Source organism: Pituophis catenifer, unplaced genomic scaffold (assembly GCF_029215685.1).
Source record: "Pituophis catenifer annectens isolate HBS135680 unplaced genomic scaffold, rPitCat1.0.hap2 SCAF_3, whole genome shotgun sequence".
In the NCBI taxonomy this organism is placed as follows: Eukaryota; Metazoa; Chordata; class Lepidosauria; order Squamata; family Colubridae; genus Pituophis; species Pituophis catenifer.
The window spans coordinates 5,926,343-5,954,089 of NW_027256883.1; the positions used below are offsets into that span (position 1 = coordinate 5,926,343).

At 39.9% G+C, this 27,747-nt stretch overlaps 1 protein-coding gene across 8 annotated transcripts in view; it reads left to right on the forward strand.

The window, feature by feature from the left end:
• PTK2 (protein tyrosine kinase 2) overlaps window positions 1-27,747 on the forward strand; it is a 242,743-nt gene that overhangs the window by 43,838 nt on the left and 171,158 nt on the right. For all 8 annotated transcript variants that reach the window (XM_070940302.1, XM_070940305.1, XM_070940306.1 and 5 more), the window contains one exon: window positions 19,909-19,935. The gene's annotated coding sequence lies outside the window, so the exon portion shown is untranslated. The remainder of the gene's footprint in view (window positions 1-19,908; window positions 19,936-27,747) is intronic.

Below are 27,747 nucleotides of genomic sequence, written 5' to 3' on the forward strand. Positions count from 1 at the left end.
TCGACATGATGTCCCGCTGCCTGGAAGCGGTACGGACCTGGATGGGGAGGAACAGACTCCGACTCAACCCCGCCAAGACCGAGTGGCTGTGGGTACCGGCATCTTGGTCCGATCGAGATATTCCATCGTTGACCATCGGGGGTGAGGTGTTACCCCCTGTGGATAGGGCTCACAACTTGGGTGTCCTCCTGGATTCACGGTTGTCTCTGGAACATCATGTAACGACCGTGACCAGGGGGGCATTTGCCCAGGTCCGCCTTGTGCACCAATTGCGCCCTTACTTGGACCAAGATGCCCTACGCACCGTTACTCATGCGCTGGTCACCTCCCGTCTTGACTACTGCAACGCCCTTTACCTTGGGCTGCCCTTGAAAACCATTCGAAGGCTTCAGCTGGTGCAGAATGCGGCTGCGCAGGTTGTGATGGGAGCGTCCCGACACTCCCATGTTACACCCCTCCTGCGCGACTTGCATTGGTTACCGGTTGCCCTTCGGGTGAGGTTCAAGGTGCTGGTTATTACCTACAAAGCCCTTCATGGCCTAGGTCCGGGATATTTGTCAGACCCCCTGCAGCCAGCGACAATCCCCAATCGCCCGGTGCGTTCCCACAGACAGGGCCTCCTCAGGGTGCTGTCGGCCAGACAGTGTTGGCTGGCGACCCCCAGGGGGAGAGCTTTCTCTGTGGGCGCACCCACCCTCTGGAACCAACTTCCTTTGGAGCTCTGGATGGCCCCTGACCTTCGCTCATTCCGCTGCGATTTGAAGACCTGGTTGTTCCGCAGCCTGGACTGATGGGGGGTTTCTTAATGAATTTTAAATTGTTTTAAATTGGAATTTTAATTTTATATTGTTTTAATGAGGAACTGTGCATCTTTACCATTGTGAGCCGCCCTGAGTCCTTGGAGATAGGGCGGCATATGAATTGCATGCATGCATGCATGCATGCATGCATGCATAAATAAATAAATAAATAAATAAATAAATAATCCTCCTAAACTGTCAAAAAAAGGGGAGCTTTCTTCAGTCTTAGACAGTGCAATGTATTCCACAACATGGGCCCTTCTGCAGAAAAAAATAGAATTAATTTGAATGACAAATGTATCCATGATGGATCATGTCATAAAACTGCAGAGTTAAGCAATAGGAAGTAGGAGGTCTTGCAAGTAACTTGGTCCTAACCAAGTAAGATTACATATGGCATTCTGATAGCGTATATATAAGGCTCAGGGCCAGTGAAGCTGTTTGAACATGGCGATTCTGAGGATCTTCAGAAGGGACCACATTCCAGCTATGTTGTTGCCTTCTGTCCTAGTTGCAATTTCTGAACTATCTTGTGTATGGTGCATTGCAGTAATCAGCCTTGAAGTGAGTAACCACTGAGTCACTGAACCCTGTTGTCTGTTTTCTAAAGAAGCATGTAATTGGCTTATCAGTTGCAGCCATTAGAAAGTTTTCCTTGCCATTGAGGTTTACTTGTTTGTTTTTTAAATTTGTTTGCTGCCCATCTTACCACAATCATGTTACACTATTGTCTAGCATCAGTGCTGGATTCAGGAGGACTACAAAGCTGCAACCCCGATTCTCCAGCAGGAGTGTAATCTCATTTCAGAGATGGCATTCCTCCATCCATTCTCAAGCTTTAGGAGACAATGACTAATATGCCCTAGGAAAACACAGGAGGAATAGCCATTGCAAAAGAGATATGCTAGCCCAGTGATGGCTAACCTTTTTGCCATCGTGTGCCAGGGGGTGGAGGGAGGTGGGGGGGTGTCTCGCGAGTGTATGCCCACACTCATAATTCTATTCTAGGTCCCATCAGAAGTTGGCAAATGGGCTGTGTTTGGTCTCCGGAAGGCCTCGGGGGGGGGGGGGGAAGGACGTTTTCACCCTCCCCAGACTCCTAGAAAGGCTCTGGAGGCTGGGGACAGCAAAAAATAGGTCCAACCGGAACTTGGCAAATAGAACATTTCTGGCCTCCGGAGGGCCTCTGGGGGTGGGTGGGTGGGAGGGGAAGGCTGTTTTTGCCCTCCCCAGATTCCTAGAGAGGCTCTGGAGGGAGGGGACAGCAAAAAACAGGCCTTACAGTCCCACTGGAAGTTGGCAAACGGGCCATTTCCGGCCTCTGGGGTGGGGTGGGGGTGGGGAAGGCTGCTTTCACCCTCCCCAGACTCCTAGAGAGGCTCTGAAGGCTGGGGACAGCAAAAAATGGGCCTTCCCCACAACCCCTGAGGCCCTCCGGAGGCAAGAAACAGCCTGTTTCCCTACTTCTAATGGGCCCAGAAGGCCCGGAAATCAGCTGGCTGACACCTGCATTCACGCCGGAGCTGAGCTCGTGTGCCCACTGAGGTGGCACGCATGCCATAGTTTTGCCATCATGGTGCTAGCCCAAGGGGAGGTGGAGAACATGACAAAGAGCCTAGATTAATGCTACTTTAATTATACCTGGGATATGTTGAGCTGGAGCATTCCTTTGGCAGAGAGGGTTTCAAGGTTCTGTTACGTTTACCCTACTAGCAAGAAAGCAAATGACTTTTGTTTCTTAAATTCGTCAACCTCACAGGGGCGACCATCAATCTTGAAAGTCTGTCAAAACAGCTTTCGCGCACAATTCTTACCTAGTGCGATGAAGGTAGAATTGGTTTGAGTCATGCTTCTCTCATCCCCTGGGCTGAGGGCTCTCTTTTGAAACAGTCTCATTTCCTCTTCTACTTTCTCCATTAGGCAATCTACCCCAGGTTCATAGGAAAAGGGAAGTATCACTAAATGTCAGGTAGATGGAGGATACCTAGTTTCAACCCTGAGAATTCCCAGACCATTAATCAAAATGGCAGAGACTCTCTAAACCCAAACTGAGAAGGATCCATCTAGCTGGTTTTAGTGAAGAGCTTTGGAGTTGCAGCACTAACATCTTCTGCATATGGTCCTTACCTATGGTCCTTACTACCACTTTTTTAAATAGCAAAATCTGTCTATAAAAAGGAAGTATTTATAATCTCAGTAAATACTGGCAAGATGAATGACTTAGAAACTCTTACAATCCAAGTTGAGACAGGATTCCATATGTCCGTAGTGGTGTGATCAGATCGAAAATTCAGGTTTTTCTCCATTATGTCGATGTAAAGTTGAGTTTGAAGAATGTTTGAAGCTCATTTACTGTTGGTTTGGGGTTTTTTTGCCTCTTTCTTTGCTCTTCTCTGTACTGTTTTCTCATCATTAGCTTTGGTTGACATAGCATGTGACAAGACACGAATGGATGTCATTATATGTTTGAATGTTTCACCGTGATGTCCTGTCATGGTTTAATACTTTTTACAGCAGGATAAAATTGTAATAACAATTTTGAAAAGAAGAAACTTGGGAAACCAGTTTGAAATTATATGCCTATAAACATTTAAAAATAATGTTTACTGATTAAAATATTGGAATCAGTTTTGATGTATGTGGGCTATAGCTGCTAGAAGAGATATTTGAAAACATTCTGACTGGAAGCAGAAACAGATTTATTAAGCAAGCAAGTAACATGACCATTTCTATGATCCATTTTAGGAATTTGCATCTAAATGTCATTTAAGTAGCTAGCTGAATCATGCCCGTCTTTTCTACAATATGTTTTAAGGTTGCATTAAGCAATTGCATTGTTGGTTCCTGCATTTTAAGTAGGTCAAGTCTGTTCACACCCATAACCAATGAAGATTAATATGGATTAGATAGTATTTTAATGGATGAAAAACAAGAGTTTGAAATTCTTCACAAGATTGAACAAGTGGATTGTTTTACATTTTTATACCTCCTCATTATAGGACTGCCAAGACATTCTGGTGTCCCAGATCAATGACACTTCCTGTCATTAAATAACATTGAGAATCTTCCCTGCTTTAAACTCTTTTATTATCCTTGCCTTTCAATAGGATTTATTCAGAAGAATGTGAGCTGCCTTGAAAGCCTTCGGGTAGGAAAAACGAGTTATAGATCAGTGTATTCTTACAATCTACCCTTAAAAGTACATTAAAGTGCAGTTTGGTGGCATTGTAATCTCTTGTGTGATGGTAGCATGTCTACTCATTTATAAGAGAATGGCATGGCAGCTTTTCTGATGCATTATCAGAAGAATTGGATTGCTTAATGTTAACAATTAGTATATCACTGTTCTCTGAAAATTGTGCATGTATACAGTGTTTCCCTGAAAATAAGTCATCCCTGATAATAAGCCCTCCCCCTAAAATAAACCCTCCCCAAAAATAAGCCCTCCCCAAAAATATTTAAACACACGCACAGCCGGTCCCTGCCATTCCCTCTGGTTAGGATTAGGGAGACAGAGCTGGAAATCAGGTAAGACGGTAAGAGGAGCACCATCTTGCTCCATGCCCCAAAATAATAAGACCTCCCCGAAAATAAGGCCAAGTGTTTATTTCAGGGTTCAAAAAAATATAAGACAGGGTCTTATTTTTGGGGAAACATGGTAATTACTAAGTTTGAGTAATAATCATCAAGGTGACAGTGCAGAAAGCAACAAAACATAGAGCACTGGAATTAATTTGGGGACTGTTGCTTTACCACATTTCCCAATATTTTGATGAGAGGAATTTTTATCTGAATTGAGTGTGTCCTGTTAAAAGTGTAGATTAAATAGTTTGGTTCCATGGCTGTCATATCTGGAACCAACGTATTAGGCATACACTGTGTTAGGGTACTGTAATGATGGCTGAAGACTCCGCATGCTCTTAATTCTTCATTCTCTTTATTTATTCGATGGGGCTGTTGCATTTCAGTTTTAACATTTTGATCGGGTTTATATATTTTGCTAGATGATAAGCCACAACTGACAGATCTAATAATTTGGGTTTCAGTATTACATTAAAGCAATACTGCTTAATGTGATGTTTGACACCCGGATTATGTCTAAGGGCGTTATTTATTAATAATATTTTCAAGTTCCTATGAAGTGTCAACGGCCATTACATTCCAGGATATCTGAGATAATTTGATTTGCTTGAGTTAAAATTACATTTTAAAAAAGATATGTGCCAATATGCCATTATCATATCACCTCAGGTCATAACTGCTGGAGATCAGTGGTATGCTTTCCTGCCATTTTGAGGTATAAGCCCTAAATTCGATGCGACACCATTTCAAAAACAAGAAGAAAACTCAACTCAGTCTCCACACTAAGAAAAAAAAAAAGTCAGACCTCACACATGTGCATTTTGCTTCACTTTATAGCATTTCAGATATTTAGACATTGATGCCACCAAACTTTCAATAAATAAATAAATCGGGATGCTTATGGCTCTCAAATTGTTACCTACATCCGGATTATAAGCTTCCTAACAAACAGGAAGCAGCAGGTGAAGCTAAGTAGAATTTCATTAGATACCTGTACAATTACCATACGCCCCCCCCCCGCAAGGCTGTGTGCTGCTCCCAATTCTCTTCTCTCTATATACCAATGACTGCATCTCTAACCATCCATCTGTTAAACTACTGAAGTTTGCAGATGACACAACAGTGATCGGTCTCATTCGAGACAATGATGAACCCGCATACAGACAGGAGGTTGAACAACTAGCCTCGTGGTGTGATCGGAACAACCTGGAACTGAACACACTCAGAACCAGAAAAATGGTGGTAGACTTTAGGAGAAACCCTTCCATACTTCCACCTCTCATAATACTAGACAACACAGTATCAACAGTAGAGACCTTCATATTTCTAGGTTCTACCATATCGCAAGATCTAAAATGGACAGCTAACGTCAAAAACGTCATCAAAAAAGCACAACAAAGAATGTTATTTCTGTGCCAACTCAGAAAGCTCAAACTGCCCAAGGAGCTGCGGAGACAGTTCTACAGAGAAATGATTGAGTCTGTCATCTGCACCTCTGTAACTGTCTTTTGGTTCTGCAACCCAACAAGACAGAGACCAACTTCAGAGGATCATTAGAACTGCAGAAAAAACAATGGCTACCAACCTGTCTTCCATTGAGGACCTGTATATTGATGAGTCAAAAAGAGGGCTATGAAAATATTTACAGACCCCTCGCATCCTGGACATAAACTGCTTCAACTCCTACCCTCAAAACAATGCTATAGAGCACTGCACACCAGAACAACTAGACACAAGAACAGTTTTTCCAGAGCACTGCTCCTGCAGTCCATAGCTGGGATCTCTTCTTATTGCTTCGCCTTGACTGGGTGACATTTTTATTAGAGTCTCTTCGTGCTGTGGCCACGCCCTTCAATCCCATCATGCACCAGTCTTTTCACTCAGTCGCTGAAGGACTGGTGTGATCTGCTTCTCTTCGTGCCCAAATTTTTAGATTCTTGCGTTTAGATTTTACTTTATTATTGATTAATCTCCTTTTTTTCTCGGTGCGAGCCTTATTAACTTATTAAGTTTTTCCCCCAAACGCCATCACTCTGCTAAACAAATAATTCCCTCAACACCGTCAGACTATTTACTAAGTCTGCACTACTATTAATCTTCTCATTGTTCCCACCACCCATCTCCTTCCACTTATAACTGTATGTAATTTTGTTGCTTGTATCCTTATGATTTATATTGATAGTTTCCTGATTGCGTATTTGAACTCTATGACTAACATTAAGTGTTGTACCTTATGATTCTTGACGAATGTATTTTTTCTTTTTATGTACACTGAGAGCATATGCACCAAGACAAATTCCTTGTGTGTCCAATCACACTTGGCCAATAAAAAATTCTATTCTATTCTAGTTTGAAGATGAAAAAAATTGGTACAATAAAAAAAGTGCCAGTGTACTTAATGCAAGATAATTATAAAATATTCTACTAAGTGTTAGAAGGAAATTCTGAGTTCAAATCCAGCCTGCTCTTCCATAGAACACACAGGGCAAATTGCTTGGAGCAGAGGGAGAGTGTATTTGAGAACCCACAACAGCATACAGCAGTTGAAGGTTGCAACAAAAGTGTACAATTCTCAAGTGTTTACCTTCATACCGTTTTCTTTGCTCCTTCTGGAAACACTGGGAGTTATTGGAAACTGTAATTAGCTGGATGGCCAAAGGGGGCGCTTGGTGGTTAGATACCCTCCAGAGTTACTGAATGTTTTCCACTTGTATCAACGGGCTTTATTAACCTTGGGACTGGAGAAAACATTTAGAGGAAAGAGTGTGTTTATTTAATACAGGTACTTACGACCACAATTAAGCCCCAATTTTTTTTTTACTAGGAAGGCAGTTGTTAAGTGAGTTTTTATCCCATTTTATGACCTTTTTTGCCACAGTTGTTAAGCCACTCACGCAGTCGTTAAATGAACCTGGCTTCCTCCATTGATTTTGTTTGCCAGAAGCCAGCTGGAAAAGTTGCAAATGGTGATCACATGACCCTAGGATAGTACAACTGTCATAACAGCCAGTCCACCAAATGACCAAATTTTGAAATGCCCCATGGGGATGCTACAATGGTTGTGTGAAAACTGGTAAGTCATTTTTTCAGTGCTGTTGTAAATGAATAGTTTTAAGTTGAGAACTACCTGTAGTAGATTAATCTCTGGTATCCTGAAAGGAAAGTTTACCTGAATGGCTGTCACCTTTGGCCAGTTTCATCCTCTGTGTGTATATAAGGCATTTCCATATCCTGAGAGATTTCTTATGGGTTTGAATTGTGGATATTTGCTAGTTTCCTAGAACAGGGGTCCCGAACCACCGGTCCATGGACTGGCACTGGGCATGTCAGAAACAAATAAGTTAAGCCGTATCTGCGGGATGCAGGCAGCACACACAACCATGTCCTCTCCGGTCCGTGGAAAAACCTCTCTTCACAGAACCGGTCCCTGGTGCCCCAGAAGTTGGGGGCTGCTATCCTAGAGGGAGAGGCCCTTAGCCAGTTCAGCCCAATACGTCAGAAAAGCAGAAGTGGTGCTTTGTTTTGCCATGAGTGATATGCAAGTTACTTTCTTTCCATGAATGTATGCTTTTAAGCATTCCTCAGGAGTTGTGCCATGTAGCATAACATTGTTGGAATATAAGTGTAAGTGTGCAAAAGAGAAACAAGGGATGCATGTTCATAACAACTTGCTAATGGATTTTTGACCACAGTGCTAAATCCAGAAGGCTTCCTGATGTCTGAATAGAACATCAAAAGGAATAATATCTTCATACCTGTTTGATAACAATCCTGTTGTCTTGTCAGAATTGAGTTAAAAGCAAAATGGGGAACTGCCCTCTTGTATTATTTTTGAAACAAAAAAAAATCACACGGGAAGGAGAAAACCACTCTCCTGATTGGCTCCTTGGTATTTGATTTTTGTTGGCTTTGTCTGCCTCCACCCCTTTCCTGGACTGATAGATCAGGTGACTTTCTTTTAACCTTCCAATATCTAGACCTCTTGGGTTGGAATTTCTTCATACACCCATTCCAAAAATCAACTTGCTGATCTACAGAAAACAGTTCATCATTTCTACTGTTTGTATGGCACCTGCTGACAAATAAAGGTGAAGATAGCTTATCAACAACACTAATGATAGCTATTCGAAAACACAGGATGAGATTTCATGAAGATGTCGAAAAGCACAGGAGATAAAGGACAAACCATTATTTATGCCAGAGACTACAAGGCCCTTTAGGATGAGTTTTTAAGGTGTGTGTAACCAGACTAGCTTGGGGGCTCATAAAGGAAAGATACAAGTCCTTGCCTGGCTATTTGTATCAAAGGAATAGTACTGTCATAGTTACAGAATTATGTTGAGTGATCTAGCACAACTAATTTATCTGACCTGCCAATAATAGTTACCAGGGCAATTGCAGGGGTGGGATTCAAAAATTTTAGCAACCGGTTCTCTGCCCAATTGCTGGGTGGGTGTGGCCATGGTGGGCGTGGCCATGGTGGGCGTGGCCTACTCGGCCTCCTGCATCACGGTGGGGGGCACTTTCTTCAAGCCTCCGGGAGGGCCAAAATGGCCACTCCAGGCTGCGGAGGCCCTCCGGAGGTCAGAAAGAAGCCTTCTTTCTGGACTTCCAGTAGGCCTGTTTTTCACCCTCCCCAGGCTCCAGAGGCTTTCCTCAAGTCTCTGGGAGGGTGAAAACGGCCTCCGTGCTCCGGAGGCCAGAATTGGGCCCATTTCTGGACTTCCGGTTCTTCCGGTAGGCCCGTTTTTTGCCCTCCCCAGGCTCTGTGTGGGTGCTGCACTTACCTGGCATCCAAAATAGGCTGCGTGGAGACTCCTTGGCGGGATGGGATGGGTGGGGTCAGACAGCCCTTGCAACTACTGGTTCGGTGAACCAGATTAAAATTAACATCTGGTTCTCCCAAACTGGTCCAAACCGGCTGAATCCCACCCCTGCAACTGTGGCTCTTTTTTGTCTTAAATCCAGAACAGAACAGATCCAGCTAATACTCATTATGCAAAAAGTCAAGCATTTGAATCACCATTTTAAACGTGGGATTTTCCTTAGAAAAAAGTACCTTGATGAATGGCTAGTAATCTAATATGGTGGGATCCAAGGATTTGTCTCCTAAAGTAGTTTCTATTACAAGTTATTTTGAGGAATCCTGTGAGGAATCCTGCATATGGGGCTGCATACCCCTTTTTCACCAAAGGAAAATTATAGCTTCATTACATCTTACGTGCTTCTCTCTGTGATAATACATAGGGAAAGTTTCAGAGAGGCTTACTGATGTAGGAATAAAAATTAAATTTTAGACCAGGAAACCTTCAGGTGAACAGGAGGGGCCCACAAAATTTTGAACAGGAAGAGATTCAAAAGGGCCGTTGCCCTGTTAGGATTTATTGTGGCTGCAGCCGGAGTTAGCAAAATACGTTTACCCATCTGGCAGGCTGGAATTGTCTCGTCAGCTGAAGCTAATAGACTTAGTGATGGATGCCTTTTGTTTGCTCTGCTGGACTTTGGAGTGAAAGGAGACAAAAGGAGTTTCACCAGCTTTGCTGGAGCCTGGGATAAACTCACAAGCAAAGGCTACTGTGTTGTGTGCTGTGTGTGAAATTGGAGGGCGGGGGAAATGATGAGCAACACTTTTAACTGTGTGGATTTAACAATTCAATATAATAGACTGAAGTGGGGGAAAAAATCTTTGTATGAGCAAAACCTGCATAGAAAGACTATATTGTGGTAAGTTGCTAATAAGCTGGTGCTGCCTTTTGACTAGCCTGAAGTATCGTAGGGTGTAGTTACTGCCTTTCACCAATCATCTCCTCCTCCTCTTCCCCCTCCTCCTATGTATATGTGTATATATGTGTGTGTGTGTGTGTGTGTGTGTGTGTATACACACACACACACACTGTGTTTTCCCAAAAATAAGACCCTGTCTTTTATTTTTTTGAACCCCGAAATAAGGGCTTGGCCTTATTTTTTTTGGGGGGGGGGTTTCCTTATTACTTGGGAGGTGCAGGAGGTGGCGAGCATGGTCACCTTATGGCTGCTCGTCAGCTGTTTGCCCCTGAGGTGTTTGCCCCTGAGGCTGTGCCCGCATCCTCCAGTCCCTGTGCCTGGCTCTTTGGGAGCCCACTCGCAAGAGAGCAGCCACCCAGCACCTCTTGCCACATGGTGCCCACCCAGCGGACAACCTCCCCCTCTGTCCAGGCAGAGCACCACTCACCAACCGAGTGGTATCCCAGGATCATGACCTTTCCGTAGCGCATGAACGGCATTGCCCAACAACGGCTCCGAGGCCAACTGAGCCTTCCCTCTAGAGAGCCCGCCGGGAGGCCCCAGGCAGCCTGTGCATTCACAGCCGGGAGTCCGGCAGAGAGAGGCTCCCTTCGCGTGCCACCAAGTCCCTCCCCTCCCTCAGGGGCAGGGTAGAACACAAGCGGCCAGAAGGCGCCAAGCCATAGAAGTGCCTATCCCCCCCCGCTTGCGTGCCTCCCAGGTCTCACCATGTTGATGTGGGCGAAGACAGTGAGCACCAGGTCCATGAGGAGCTTGCAGCTGATGCCACCGGTGCCCACCACCAGCACCCGCACGGAAGTCACAGCCTGGGTCAGCTCCCCCTGCAGGACCAGAGCCGCCAGTGGTGGATGTATTCAGGCTAAGTCTGTGCAGTGCCTTTTCAAAAGAGCAACCTGTTGTGCACAAAGCCAATTATGAACCATTAATTTCCAAAAAAATATCCTAATAAATAGAAGTATTACTGTATTCCTAATAATTCAGTCTAACTAGAAACATTGAAATAAGTTTCAAACCATACGAAATAATTTAAGTAGTTTGTGAAGACCCTTGGAGCGTCTCTTCTATTTGTATGCATAATATATGATTAAATGTAGCCTATATTCGCTGCAACAGATGGCCACTGAAAGACAAGGTGAACAAGCCGTCCTTCAGCCCTCTGCTTGAAAGTTTGGTGGAAGCAGCTTGATTGAAGAAGAAATAAAAAGATTTGAGAGGCATTTCAATTCAGACTTTTGAGTATGAGCTCTGAGATTAAACTGTCATGCTTATTTTATTTATTTTTTAAATCTCATCCATAGCTTGTTACTAATTTATTCTCCCAGATTACCATGTACTTGATCCCATGTACCATCTTTGCATTTATAAAACTGCATTCTCATTTGGTTATTGGCTTATTAAAAATGCTTGGCTTGGATCTTATTCCTTATCAAAACTGGAAAGCTTAACGGGGGGAGGGGGGAGCTCTGCCCCATGATATAGGGGAAATAGTATTATTAGCAGAGTAATAGTTTGGAGGAAAGACCGAAATGTAGCTGTGATTTCCTAAATGGAAAATTTAATACAGTATTCCTAATTTGCTGGAAGAGTGCTTCAAGGCATTTGTACACAGATTAGGTCGGGAAAGCTGCTTGCATCTTAACATGAAAATTGAAGTACTCAAGTTCCTGGTCTACCAGCTTCAACCTTTAAGTGTGATAACATTTATAAAATATATTAATTGCCTTTCCATTCAAGTGCCCTAAGCAAAATATTTGATGAAGATGTGCACAGCCTTTTGACTGCTGGCCTGCAACGTGCTTTATTCCTGTAGTACCTGGGAGCAGAAATAAATGCAAACCTTTTGATTAAATTAGGAAAATTTAATTTGGGTTCTATATTCGTTGTAACAAGTACTATATATTTTTACACATGCATACGCTCAAAAGCTACATTTTTTTTCTTGTCAAGAGATACCCCTGTCAACTAAAGAGACAATTAATACCAATCTTTGAAGTTAAAAATTGTTATGAAATATTGAGAAAAACCCCAGTGTCGTTATGTTAATGTATGCAAATTAATTAATCTGCCCAGCACATTTACCGGAAGATACACTTCAACTGTTTAAACACAGACATAGTGCTATGCTGGATAGGTTCATTCATAGGCACACCGTTATATTAGTTTTGAAAACGTAACTGTTGTCATTGCTCTTTAGTTTTCGACCTTTGCAAATACTTCACAATTTTCTGAAGATCAGGAGCCAAGATTTAGAAATCCCCGCAAGCAGTTAGATTATTGAGACAGTTGACAAATTCAGCCACACCAGGAATGAATTTGGCTTGACAGCAGTCTCAGGAATTTGTAATGAATTGAGAGCACTTCTTTTAAGATGGAAAGTGGAGCATTGCCTCCAGAGGTCTGTGTTGTGTGTGTGTGTGTGTGTGTGTGTGTGTGTGTGTGTGTGTGTGGCACAGCTACTGGAGAGACTATTTAAAGAAGCAAATTATCTACTACATTATTTCTCCACGTTTTGAAAAGCAGTTTCTACATCATCTTTTCTTTTTAAAGTGCCGTAATATTTTAAATTTTCTTCTTGACTATGCTTCTCATGAAGCCTGTTACCCTTTACTAATTTCAACATTCAAACTTTTGCTTTAGATTTTTTATGCTTTTTGAACCTTGATATACAATGATGCCATGGATGGTTTAGAGCACAATGTGATTTTTCCTTTCTTCTTCCGAGATTAAAATTCACCAATTTAAGTTCAAAGTTAGATATCTTTCTTTTTTGACTGACATCCCTCCCCTAAAAGAGAAGCGAACAAAATAATGTTGCCATTGGTGATACTGCCCTTCTCTCGGTCCAATTAACCAGGACTGTAGGAAGAGCTTTCTGGGTAGTTTTTCTACCTTGAACTCAGATGTAGCATGCTAGGCATTAAGAAACGCTGAATAATCCCTACCTCCCTTTTGAATGATGCTGTTAACTGATTAACAACAGAAATATGAGTAATCCTGCCTCGAGCCTGTCTACCTTTTGAGACCATTAGTGGTAGATAAGTCCAAAGCAAAATCATTATTTTCCAGAACACACTGAAACAGCTCCCAAGTTGTGTTATTTGTTTTATTGTTGCTGCAGAGGGGGAAAAAAGATGTTGGAAAAAAGGACAAAGGAGATTCAGTCTGCACCAGAATGAAATTACTTGGCTGAAATGGTTTACTAAAGCATTAAATTATATTGAATCAGTATTATACCAGTTTTGTAGGTGTCATACCATGTTTTCCCCGAAAATAAGACCCTGTCTTATATTTTTTTGAACCCCGAAATAAGCGCTTGGCCTTATATTCGGGGAGGTCTTATTATTTTGGGGCGTGTGGAGCAAGATGGGGCTCCTCTTGCCATTTTACCTGATTTCCAGCTCTGTGTTTAAATATTTTCGGGGCGGGGACTTATTTTCGGGGGAGGCTTATTTTAGCGCATGTGCTCAAAAGCCCGATTGGGCTTATTATCAGGGGATGTCTTATTTTCGGGGAAACCGGGTAATTAGGGCCAATTTGATTTTAATCAAATCGGCCTTACATCAAAATTAAAATCACTGAACGGGAAGACTCAGTATTGCTCATAAGTCAGGAAGATTCGGTTACCGATGCATTTTACTAAAGCAGATGAGAATTCCCCATCACTCCAAAGAATCAGATTTCCTTTTAAAAGGCTAAGTAGGTGGGCTTGTTTTATAGACACAAACACCTCATCCACAGTTCAATATTTCAGAATGGAGTTACATAAAACATGCTGCCCAATGCCGAAATATTGTTTCCTAAATTAATCAGAATCGACAGGGATCAAAATATGTATGACATGTCAACTAAGTCACAGTTGCTACTGTGTGAAATGTTTGCTTTTCTACAACTTGAAATTGATTATTTCTTTTGAGAGGCATTCTGTAAATCCCGGGTACTTGAAAATATTTCTGCCCTTAATCTCTGAGGCCTTTTCCTATTGGATAGTATAATCTATTTGGGTTTTAGATTCTAGCCAGTAGCAGAGGTATATTTGGCAAGATCACCAATGTATAGTAGGAGCTTTCTTGCAGCCAATATATGGTGTCCAGAGTCTTTAGCAGCAACTTAATTTACAGACCTTAATTGTTCTCATATTTATGATCTGTATATTACTTTGCCTTCTTATTTACTCAAATGAGGTTTCTGCAAAGTCACAGGAGCTGTGCCATTGTTTTATCTGGCTTTTTGGCAAGCCCACGTCTGTAGTAAATTGAGCTCTTTCAAACTCAAAGAAATGTTTGCTTTTGAAAGCAAGATTGTTTGAAAAAACATTGTAAGGTGAATCCAGTTCATTTCCTCTTGTGTTCAAAATTTCACCATCTTGGGTCAATTAGCCATGCGCTTTTGAGTGCCAGTCTTGAAGTTTGAGTAAGTAATTGGCATTCTTTCTTGCCAATGCATGGGTTGATGGAGGAATTATGAAAAGACCATAATTTGAATATTTTTCTATTTTTAAAAGCTCTTCTGATACTATTGCAGTTTAGTTCACAAATTGCTTCAGCGTTCCTTGAGCTCTGTGATAACACTGAAATCCAGGAGAGCATTGTCAAAAATATACTTTCAGATTGCTCTGACTCTCTGCAGTTTAGAGTATGGGGCCTTTGTCCTTTGTCACAAGCATTGTCTTTGATGTATGTGGATGTATGGTAAACCACTGATCCATTTCAAAGATAAACCAAGGATGTCATGTAGTACAAACAAGGCTCTGTTCACGGATGATTGGATATTTCGTGTCATAGAAACAGGTCCTTTTATAGCTAGCTAGAAACAGTTGTAGGTCATTGAGGCCACTGCTTGTTCTTTGGCAGCACATTCAGAATCTCAGCAAGCCCTGGAAATATTGTGATACCTTTTCCTATTGGGTCGTAGAATTCATAAATATGCTTCAGTCGATACTTTCCAGGGTTTCTGTTGGCTGTGTAAATACGTTTCCTATTATTTCTTATTTTTAAGTTAGAGTTGATGCATTGCATCATACGCAAAACACGAGAAGTGTTAACTCATACTTCATGCGATTCATGCAAAGCCTTTCCTCCCCATCTTTAGTTATAATTGTACATTATTGCAATTTTAATGTGATTTTATCCATCCATCCATCCATCCATCCATCCATCCATCCATCAGCTATCCATCCATCCATCATCCATCCGTCCATCCATCCATCCATCCATCCATCCATCTATCTATCTATCTATCTATCATTTCATTTGAATGTTGTAAGCTGCCCAGAGTCGCCCTGCAGCAAGATGAATTGCAAACAAATTTAATAAAATGAATACATTCTGGACAAATATTTAGTAAATGTGAGCCCCACCAAAATTCATGAAGATGCCTGTTTTTCAGTGAATAAGATATTGATTATAGTGGCATTTACATATGCCTTCTCATCCCCTTCAGATTTAAAGGTGTTTTAAACTAACATTTTAATCTTAATTAAGTATTTATCAAATTGTGTTACTTGGAGTAATTCAGTTACTTGAATTAATCTTCAAGTAATCAAGCAACAATTGCTTCTTTTTTTGGTAAGTTTTTATTTTATTTTATAACATACAAAAATTCATTTTTTAGTTAAACAGTGTGTTGTCTGGGTACAAATATTTTTAGGAAATAATAAAGTGTTTACAACAATATTCTTTACATTGGTATTAGTTCTATAATAATAATGGCAATAATAATATTTGCTTATCCATTTTGGCAAACCTCTCTTGTATCATTAATCCTTTTCTTTTATCTACGTTTCTAACTTCTGTTTTTATTAGCCAGCCATTGATAAAATAAGTCCCATATCAAAAAGTATTCAGTTTCTTCCTTTTCCTTAATCGTTAGTGTTAGTCTATGAGCAACAATTACTTGACAAAGTAATCAGATGGTTTCAGTCCCACTCCTGGGAGGCGTAGCAGAAGGCTGTGCTGTACCTTCTGCAGCAGAATTGACTCTCAGAGACATCCAGATGCCCTGGGCAATGGAAGTCTCCAAAGGGGGGACTCGATACATGGTACAATTATGTACATGATAGATTTTGTCAGCCATCAAGATTCTTATGATTCTGTTGGCATACTCATTTGATTAATAAATAAATGAAATGAAATGCATTATCTTGGCCTGCCTGTGGCAATCTGGATTCAGGCCTTAATAGGGGGCAAAAATTTTACAGGTAGTCCTTGACTTATGACCACAATTGGGACCGGAGGTTTGCTTGTGGAGGGAAAGGGTTGTTAAGTGAGATGTCACATGTGACAGCTTCACTCAGCAACTGCAAACCCAAAAGCTCACAGCTGTGGCCATTAAGCAGACGGAATCCCAGGTAAGGCATACAGCAACCGTCATAAATATGAGTCAGCTGCCAAGCGCCTGAGTTTTGCTTACGTGACGATGGGGATGCTGCAATGGCTGTAAGCGTGAAAAACAATCATAAGTCACTTTTTCCAGTGCCATAGTAACTTCGAATGGTCGCTAAATGAACTGTTGTAAGTCGAGGACTACCTCTAATATCATTGGTGGTATGTTTTTACACACATTGAAAATCTTTTGGAGCTTTCTTTTTTATGTCTATTTTATATCCCTAGTTATTAGTTCGATCTTTTTTGATCAATTTAAATTTCATAATTTTTATCACTTGGAAATGATAGCTAAAATAAAATTAAACACAATATTTGATGTAAAGATCTGAGCTAGTGTGTTGTATAAAAAATAATAATCTGAAATTATCTGAAGGCTATTTCCTTAAGAAGGCTACATGCATGTCGACCGTTGTACTTGAAATCTGTTGCCAAAGGCAGCTTTAGGCCTTTCCTTCTTGAGCTCCTCCTGCCTGCCTGTTTCTTGTTTCCTTACAAGTATTTCTCTCAATCTGTTAGCTTGTCTAGTTAGTAAGCAGATGTCTTACTGAGGAATTTTTTTTTAAATACTCAGGCTTTCTATTTTGTTTCCTGGAACAAACTGCTGTCCTACCGTGTGGTCTTCTGACATCCTTATATCCAAATGCTTTCCTTTAAGAGTTCATAGAACCGTGATGGCGAACCTATGGCACACGTGCCACAGGTGGCACCTGGAGCCCTTTCTGCGGGCACACAAGCAGTCACCCAGTTCAGGTCCACCCTGCATGGGCGCGCACCTCCCGCCGGCCAGCTGATTTTTGGGTCTCTGCTGTGCATGCACGGAGAGCAGGGTGCATGCGGGAGACATGTGCATGCCCAGGGGGTTTGCGGGGGTGGGGATGAGCACAGGGGGCAGCGCCCCTCCGCGGTCCATTTTGGGCCTAGCAGGCCTCCCTGCAGCTTCCTGGGACCAAAAACGGGCCGTCTCCCGTTTTTGGTCCCAGGAGGTTGCAGGGAGGCCTGCTAGGCCAAAACAGGGCGGGGGGGGTTGCATGTGAATGTGCGGGGGGGAGCATGGGGGGTTGCGCATGCATGTGCAGGGGGCAGGGTGTAGGGGGGTTGCACATGTATTACATTATGGGTACAGGCACGCACGTGCGCTGTTGTGCTCCTGCACCCACACTTTTGGCACGCAGCAACAAAAAGGTTAGCCATCACTGTCATAGAACATGGAGTATACATATAAAATTGTGTGCTACTGTCATGCTTCTCCTGAGTTATGGACAGTTAATACATGATCTAAATAAACGTGTGACTCAGAGACAATTGAACACTGCCTCTTCGTTCATGCCAGGCCAGACCTAGCTTTTCTGCTTGATTATTATCTACAACCTGCAAGCTACATAAAATATGTATGCACACTACAGAGAATACGATTACTGTATTAAATTATAAGAATTGGATTTATCGATGTATACTGATGACTGGAAGTATGAGAGTCATGAAGATACTTAAGCAAATGATGAAAAAGAAAGACTGAAAAGATTACACTCAAATGGCCATATATGGACAGGCAAGTTCTAAAAATTTAAGAAGTTTTCAAAGGCTTATTCGTGGGCTTAAAATAGAGGTAACAAATATATGGATCACTGCCTGATACGTTGAAGCAAGGAAACAATTTACATACCAGCTCATAATAATTATGATAACTTTTAGTGTTCATAGTAGACTTTCCACTGTACCAGCTCACTGTTATTGCCACAACTATTCCAACTGTGTGTTCTTCAGATATTTGGGGTCTGCAGCTTCCAAATTTCCCTGACTAGTGGTAGTAATCAGTAATCTGAGTGCATAGTATAACTAATCTTTAATATGCTGTAGGACAATGGATGCAGTCAAAAGAATGACGATATTAATGAGAGCTCAATAAACAATTGAGTTTTACTTTTCCAAATGTATTGTTTATTTCCAGAGTTTAACAATTGGCATCAGAATGAATTCAGTTTAAAAAGAAATAGAAGAAAAATATTTTTAAGAGTGTTTGACTTCTGCCATATCTCACCTTTCTCAGAAATTCATAACATTATTTCTAGTAAATACACCACAACTACATTTTGATAATTAATGCGAAAGGGCATTTCTTTGCAGTTTTTAGTAGTAACTAAATTTTCATTACACATGTTTCAAATTGAGTTAGAAATATGCTGTAAATTGTTGAGAGTAATTTTTTCCCCCATTCGTTAAAATTTTCTCAAGTTTTACCACATGACACTTTGATTTATAAGCCTAACTGAACGCATATATTATCATTTCTTGTTTATGTGAGCTATTTCTGCTGTTTGTTCTTTCTGTACCTTTTTGTGGTATATTGAATGTATTTGAGATGGAAGTTAGCAATAGAAATCCATGCTGCTCTGGTAAAGTCCATATGGCTATTGGAAATTATGGAAAAGTAAGTTCGTTTAAGAAAAAAATTCTGATTTAGTATTTTCCTGAAGCCTATCAATAAATAACCAAAGTCCTGTCTAATTTTGCTTCTAGCCTCCCCCCCCCCAAAATTTTATTTAGCACCCTAATCTTTTAAGTATGGTGGCAACTAAGATAACACAGTAACTTTATCTCTGGACCATCAGTTCAGATAATCTATTAAACAGTATAATATATAATCTATTATAATCAGTTTGCAACCATGACATTTAACACTTACAAATATATATTGTCTAACTGAATAATAACAATTACGGCATTTGCCTATTCCAGGTCTTTGTGAAAGATTTAGTAAACGGATAAAAATGCTAAATCCAGTCTAAATTTGGCTGGGTGTATGACTAACCATAATAATAATACCCCATATATCTATAACTCAAGGCAGCAAATATACCTAATATTCCTCCCTCCTATTTCTCCCATTTCAAAAATCCTATCAGGTGGATTGGATTGATAGAAAGTCACTGGCCAGTTTGATTTGGTATTGGAGTTGACTATTTGTTTTTTTTTTTTTATAATCTAGCAAATAATAAAGGTGAAAATATTTAAATATTTCAGGGATTAATATTTAACTATGTACTGTATTTACTTTTCAGTACAATATGTGAAATTAATATGACTGATTGATCATGCATCTCATAAACACAGTAAAATATGAGCATATGGAAGGGATAGAAATTAAGTTGGCATGCTATCTTAATTCCTAAATACTGTTTTGAAATATATAATAATCACAACCTTAACTAAATTGATTGTTAACCCAACAGCTAAAACTTGGTAATTGGGATAGGAGAGTGTTCAAGAAAAATTATAGTATTTCCAATTTTCAAATTGCATCATAAGGTGAAAAGATACAGTACAATGAATACTGATTTGTTTTGTTCTTATTATTGCAGATCTTTCCAGGCTTTCCTTTTCGGCAGGTAAGTTTTTTAAAAAAATAATTTGTACTTCCAGTAAACGGCTCTTGTTATTTGCTAGGTATCAAATTATGATGCAGAATATTGTAATCCAGGTAGAAAGTTTTGTTTCTTTTGTTTTAGGCAGAAAATAAGCAGAGTTGTGGTTGAATCAATATGTTTAAAGAATAAATTGCTCTTTGACAATGTTAATAATTTCCTAAGAGATAGTCTGTCTAGGCCAGTTTCATACTTTTCTGCCTTTTAAAGGTGAAATTATAATAGGTATCATCAACTAATCCTGTTTTCTTTTGTTCTGCCTTTTAAGTGTCAGGTTATGATACTAGGATTGGAATTTATTATGTTTACATTGTGTTTTAGGATTTTGGTTTTGGATTTTGTGATATATATTAGACCGAGTATACAGTGTTTGTGTGTCTATGTGTGTATCAACTAACATTGGACAATAAATTATCTGACCAAAAAATAGTGAATGATGAAATAAATGATGAGTTCTGCGCCTTAAAGTCATCAGGGTATTTTTGATAGCTACATTCTAGATTCGGAAAACATAACTACATTTGGATTATGTCGCCAGATTAAAAACAGTATCTCCCATTCTAAACCATAACTTCTTGTTTTGTATGAAATAAACAAGCTCTTATTAATGACTTTTGCACTGTCTAATCCAGTATATATTTGATAAGTATCTCTTAATAGATTCATGAAAATTCAAAATATTCTCAGAAAGTAATTTCAAGGATAGTCTAAAATTCAGATTTTACTCAGATTATTTGTCCTAACCACACAACCTGAAGAGCCAGGCAGTAACTACTTGATGCTCTCTTTTAATTCTCCTGTGCATATTTGCCTAGCCTATGCTGAACATTTCTTTTCTTTCTGTTCTATGTGGTTAAAAGGGATTTTATCTGTGCTCCTTGGTCATAGAAAGCAATTTGACAATTGGATTACGTATAGATACCATTTTCTTGCAGTTGCTGTCTGACAATGGTAATCCTGAACGTTTTATCTCGCCTTTGATTTCATAGTTGAACCTTTTTGTAGGAATGATGGAGCGTGTGCCATCAAATGCATTATGTGATTAGATAGTTTGTTAAAACCGTCACATAAGGGAGCTGGCCTACATTTCTCTAATCTCTGTCACAGCTTTGATGTTTTTGCCGCTTACTTTCTCTTACTTTTTAATTGAGGCCATGAATATGTGACTTGACAATTTGAGAGTGCAAATCACTGGGGCTTGTCAAACCAAGTTACACAAATTCTATTCCTCTAGAGGTAAATTTGAAGTATCTCGTCATTGTATAAATGCCTACCTCTCCCCCCCCCAATAAGGCCGGTTTAGTATGAACTCCTCCAGCAAGGGAGAGGAGAGGGTTTTTGTTAATTGGATGTACAGCTCAGTTTCAGCATATGAGCTGAACACTCAAGAATGGATTAATCAGAGGAATCTCACAGGTGATTTATTTCTGTCATCACCATAGAAAACAGATTTTTAAGGTGTTGCACCTTTTCATTTCTAAACTTGCTTCCCATAATTATGGAATATATATAGCAGAATGCTTGAAATGTTATTCTTACACACCACTCTTTGACACACACACACACACACACACACACACACAATTGTAATTGTATATCTTCGAAAAATTCACCAAAAGTGATTTTCACCACTCAGTGAAATGAGCCAGAGCATGAGAAATGGTTTTTGCTGCTATTATAAAGGCTGCACGGTGCCATTAGATTTGATTCACTTTTGTGTCCTGTCCCAGTTATGAATTTTGCACAGAGAAGTGTTACAGAAAGGGTGAATATGTGTTAGGAGATCCCACTATTTCCGTCACAGTTGCTTTAGCCACAGGAGTGATAATACCCCTACTTTGAACCTGACTAGGAAAAAAAATATTTACAACAGAGTACTTAACTATTGTCTTAAATCTAAGAGTGTACCTATTTAAACCTAGATGATATTTTTCTGTCCTTGGAAACAAAGATTACACAATAAGAGGTAGAAGTTAGAAGTAAAAACTGTATTGCTGTCACCTCTGAAAGGAAATGGAAATTTTAGGAACTGATTTAATTTTTCTTTCCTTAACTCTAAAAGGTAGGTTGGAGAACATATTATGGGTACTGTCCAAAACAGCTGTTTATCCATGGTAAAATGTCTACCTTAGGAAAATGTAATTGTGCCCTAAGTATTGATTTATAAAGCAGTTTGAAAGCATGCAAACGCAAGTAGATATATATATCAGTGGGAAGGTAACAGCATTCCATGCACCTTGGCATATAGTCATGCTGGCCACATGGCCACGAAATGTCTTCAGACACTGCTGGCGCCCTCAGCTAAGAAATGGAGATGAGCACCGACCTCTAGAGTCAGACACGACTGGATAGGGAAAACTATACCTTAATCTTTATACGGATGGGGTAGAAGGAAATTGGTTTATAAGGATAAAAAGATATAGAGAGGCATAGCAAATGGAAGTGAAGTAACTAGATTTTATTTTATTTCCTGTTTCTTCCATTATCTCATGGATTTAGTTCCCTTTCCTTACTGTTTCTTCCTTTGTTTCTCCACTCTACATAACAATATTTATCACAAAAGGGAATACAGGTAGTCCTTGTTGAACAACCACTTGTTCAGGGTCCTTTTGAAGTTATGAGAGTGATGAATGAGGGGTCCTTAGGATCGGTACTTGTAATTATGGCTCTAGCGGCATCCCTTCAGTCACATGTTTGCAGTTTGAGTGCTTGGCAGTCATCTTTCAGTTACGACATCGCAGTGCCCCATGGTCACACGATCACCATAACTTCACTAATGGCTTTCAACAAACAAGTCAATGGGGAAGCCAGCAGAAAGTTGCCGATGGTAATCACGTGACCATGGGACGTTGCAACTCCATGGGATTCATCTAACAATGGCAATTGGGACCGCTACAAATGCCATTATAAGTTGGTGTGGTCACATGATGTCATCCTTTATGATGGCATTGCTTAATGACATAGGTTTTGTTCCCATTTGCCACTGTTAACTGAGGACTGCCTGCGATATGATAGATGTGCATGAATGTTTGCTAAGTGATGTATTTTTTGGTTCCACTTGCCACCATTAAGTGAGGACTGTCTGTGGTATAATAGGTGTGTATCAGGGGTGAAGTGCTCCCGGTTCGGACCGGATCGTCTGCTCCGGTAGCGATGGCGGAGGGTGGTTTGGAGAACCGGTAGCAAAAATCCCTGCCGCTCCTCCACATGCCCAGCTGAACCGTGCAATCATCAGAGGCTTTTTTTAAAAAAAAACATTTAAAAGCATTTTTCTCTTAGGTTGTCGAAAAAATGCTTTTAAAAGTAAAAAAAAAAAAAAAAAGTTGGCCACGCCCACCCAGTCACATTACTCCTCACCAAGCCACGTCCACAGAACCGGTAGTAACAAATTTTACATTTCATTACTAGTTTGTATGAATGTGTACGCATAAAGATAATAATGTAAATCAGTGATTTTTCTACAGCTACATTTCAGCTGGAGTCCCAAGTCAGATATTTGCAGGCATATTGAAAACACCAGGTTTCTGTTTAGGAACTTACTTTATTACTTCCAAGAAAATTCTTCCTTTTTGTTTCTCAAGTTGTGGAGAGTTTGCGATGTTTCTACAGATTACTAAAAACTGAAAAACCTTGGGTGTTTGTATAAACATCTCTAATGCTAGATTCAGTGGACAGCCTTTTAGTTGTTTCCTTTTTATTGAGAAATTAATTAATGAATGAGAGGTAGGATTTTTGTATCTCTCCAAATGGCTGAGAGGAATTGAAGCATAGTATGTCTACAGTAAATGCATGCTTGAGAAGGCTGCTATATTAAGACCAGGAAGTTCTTAAGCACTTTTGGTCCAGCCAATATTAATTATTCACACAAAACAGATTCTTAATCATTACCACAAAACCAGAGTGTTGTTTTTGGAACAGTCAAATACAAATCTCGGTATTTTATCTGTTGCTTTTTTCAATTTAAAGAAATATCTGTTATTTAAAGAAAAGTAGACTTTTCAATTCTGTTGTGCTTCAGTTTTTGATTCATCACAAACATGTTTGCAGGAGTTTTCATTGGAACATTCAGTTCGATTGAAATGATACAACAAATGGATCTCAACATTGTTTTGTGTGTGCATGCAGACCTCTGTTTTATTCATAGATTGTGAAAATGATTTCATTCATTAATACATTGTAATGTTATATTTACTTTCCAGCAAGTTCTGTATTAAAGCTTAATATATGAAGACTTAAATGTAAACAGCCTCCCTTCCCACTGGCTATTTTTTTGCATTCTTTGGTAAGAAATGCAAGATGAGAGAATATTTGAGCTACTGTAAGGATGACAATATGCTCTCTTTTCCTTTTCAAGGGCTTTGAAACTCCTCAAAAGGAACTTGACACGAAATAATCTCATTCACTCCTCTTAATTCTGGGGACCAGAGACTAATAAACCAGAACAGATGTCATCCATCTGTGGCACATCTGTCTTCTGTTTTATGCCAATGTGTAAATTATAATTCCATGGTAGTCTGCGATTGACTAAAGTTAAATGCTGTAATAATAAATATTACAATATAATGTTTGCAGTAGGAGGACATGGAAATTTAGGTTCATCACACAGAAAACTGTGTCCTGTCTGCTTTATTCACAGATGGGTTAGGGGAAACTGTTGATTTTATTTATTTATTTATTTTAAGTAAAACATATTTGCCTTTACTGTGGCATGAAAGAATAGAATTTCACTGTAACTTGATATGGGTACTAAATCCATTAAAAATAATACATGACACTTAGGGTAGAGCAGTTAAAAAAAATGTTGTAAGCAAACCAAAGTCTAACCCTTTGAATTAGTTGAATTGATAGGAAACAATGAAAATAATATTGTCAAATTCAAGTAATATGTGGATTAGTGAAATACCACAGAAGTTCAACACAATTGTGTTTGTTTTCTAAAAGCGAATTTTTAAAAAATGTTGTAAAAATGTAGCTGAAAGAGAAATAAAGGTACAAATTACCTAAAACCAACCAACCTTCCTTCCTTCCTTCCTTCCTTCCTTCCTTCCTTCCTTCCATCCATCCATCCATCCATCCATCCATCCATCCATCCATCCATATCAGCTACAAAGGTATCAGCTGTTTTCAAAGGATGCCATATGATTTAATTAGTACTTGATTGATCAATTGGATTCAAGGTCGCCCAACTTGAAAAAGACTAGGTGGATTAGAGGATTTAATTTAAAAAAAACTTTATAATTTTCTTTATAAAAATAAGATTAACTATTAACTTACTAATATCTAGAAATAAGAACAACAAAAGGAATCTCAAATCTATGGGAAAAGAAGTGCAACCCAACTGTAAGGGATGTAATCCGTGGAAATACTGTTAAAATCAAAGAGAAGTAAGAAAATTAAATTTTAAATAATCAGAAGAAAAAAGCTAGAGAGGTATTTGGGACGGGGGACAGGAAAGAATTTGAAAGAAAACTTGTTTGATTATGCAGAATATTTTAATATTGGTTCTATATTTTATAGTATAAATCTTAGAAAGATTTTGAAATACTCTTAAATTGCTAGAAAATAGCAAATGCATGCAAATTCTTATGGATAGGTTTTAGCCTTCGTGCTGGTACCATATTGGACTTCATACTTCTGCTGTATCATTTGAATTTAATATGGCCATAAAATGTATTAAGCTTCCCAGATATAAAATAAAAAATAGGACATCGGATTAAACTGAAACCATACATTCAGAAACCTCTCTGTGTTACTATTAGCTATTACGCTAATGGTTATTTGAAGTACTTTGAACACAGAAATTGCAGGAAAAATTAGCATCTAATTTCCACAATAACATGAGTGACATTGTATTATCTCTGTTTCTAATAATGTTTATCCTGCTGGTTTTTTAAATTACTCTTAAGAAGTTTAAATGGAAGCTGGTTCATGAATAGGAATGAAAGAAATAGTAAAAACACACTTTATTTTGCCAAAAAGTCTGCTTTGCAGAAAGTATTTCAGCAGAAAGCATTAACAGTTTTTTTTTTAAACCACCAGAAAAACTCCCAGAGACAGTTACATAAAATATTATTCGGTTGATAGCTTTGCTACTCCTGTGTAAAAATTCTTTAGGCAACAGTAATCTTTTGATAACAGATAAGATGTTAAGCAAGAGAGTGTCCATAGGATGGATGGCAAATCTAAACAGCATACTAAAAAGCAGAGACATCACCCTCCAACAAACTTGCATATAGTCAAGGCTATGGCTTTCCCAGTTGCAATGTGAAAGTTGGACCATAAGGAAGGCTGAGCGCCAAAGAATGGAGGCCTTTGAACTCTGGTGCTGGAGAAGACTCCTGCGAGTCCCTTGGACTGCAAGGCGATCAAAACGGTCAGTCCTAGAGGAGGTCAACCCTGACTGCTCTTTAGAAGGCCAGATCCTGAAGATGAAACTCAAATACTTTGGCCACCTAATGAGGAGGAAGGACTCCCTGGAGAAGAGCCTAATGCTGGGAAAGATTGAGGGCAAAAGAAGAAGAGGATGGCAGAGAATGAGGTGGCTGGATGGAATCACTGAAGCAGTAGGCGTGAGCTTCAATGGACTCCAGAGGATGGTAGAGGACAGGAAGGCCTGGAGGAACGTTGTCCATGGGGTTGCGATGGGTCGGACATGACTTCGCAACTAACAACAACATCCATAGGAGATGTTGTTGTTCTGAATTCTCCCTCTTTCTGATGCTGCTTGTGTTGGCTAGTGGATTCAGAGCAAACACACTGGGGAATAAATGTTTGAAAGATACAGATAGTCCTCGATTTACAACAGTTCATTTAGTGACCGTTCTAAGTTACAATGGCGTTGAAAAAAATGACTTATGACCATTTTTCATTCTTATGACCGTTGTAGCATACCTATGGCCATGTGATCAAAATTCAGATGCTTGACAAACTGACTCACTGTTGTGACCCAGGCCCACGTAGTTGATATTAAATGCAAAACAGTTCCAAAGCACAAACAGAGTTTATTAAAACAGCTGAGAATTAATTCATTCTCAGCGTATTCCAAATTAAACGAAAGCAAAGTCCTCAAAATACCAGTCTTTAGTTTATTTCTGACCTTGGGATAATTAGGCAAACTGCCAAAGACTTTTCTTGGCAACAGTTCAGGAACAGAAGAAATAACTACAGCCAAACATGAAGCAAATCTCTCAACGGTTGTTTTCCGGCAAAGAGGCCAAGAGCCGTTGCTGGTCTTTTAAGCCTTATGGGAGTGGCCAATCATCTCTTGGCCCTACTCCCGAGTCGTCCTCTCTGCTTTAGCTGCTCCTGCCTTCTGGCAGCTCTTCTCATACGTGCACTAGGAACAGGCTCCTCTTGTTCCTCCGCCTCTCTACTGTCAGCCTCTGGAGGCTCTGGAGTCTGCTCATTGCTCCCCGATGGCCCTGGCCCCATCTCTGCCTCCGACGAAGAGCCCTCATCCGGGCCTTCCCCAGCCTCCAGGACTGGCCCATGTTCTTCCTCAGCCTCATCGCTGGCCGACTCCACTACCAGCTCCGCAGGCTGCTGGCGGACCACAATACTCACATTTATGACAGTCTCAGTGTCCCAGGATCAAGTGATCAACTTTTGCAACCTTCTGACAAGCAAACCATATTCACTTAACAACCGTGTTAACCAATTTAACAACTGCGGTGATTCACTTAATAAATTTATCACTTAATAACATACATTTTGGGCTCAATTGTACATCACATGCCTTTGGTTCTGGCTGATCAGAGATAGCCATCATTTTGTTGT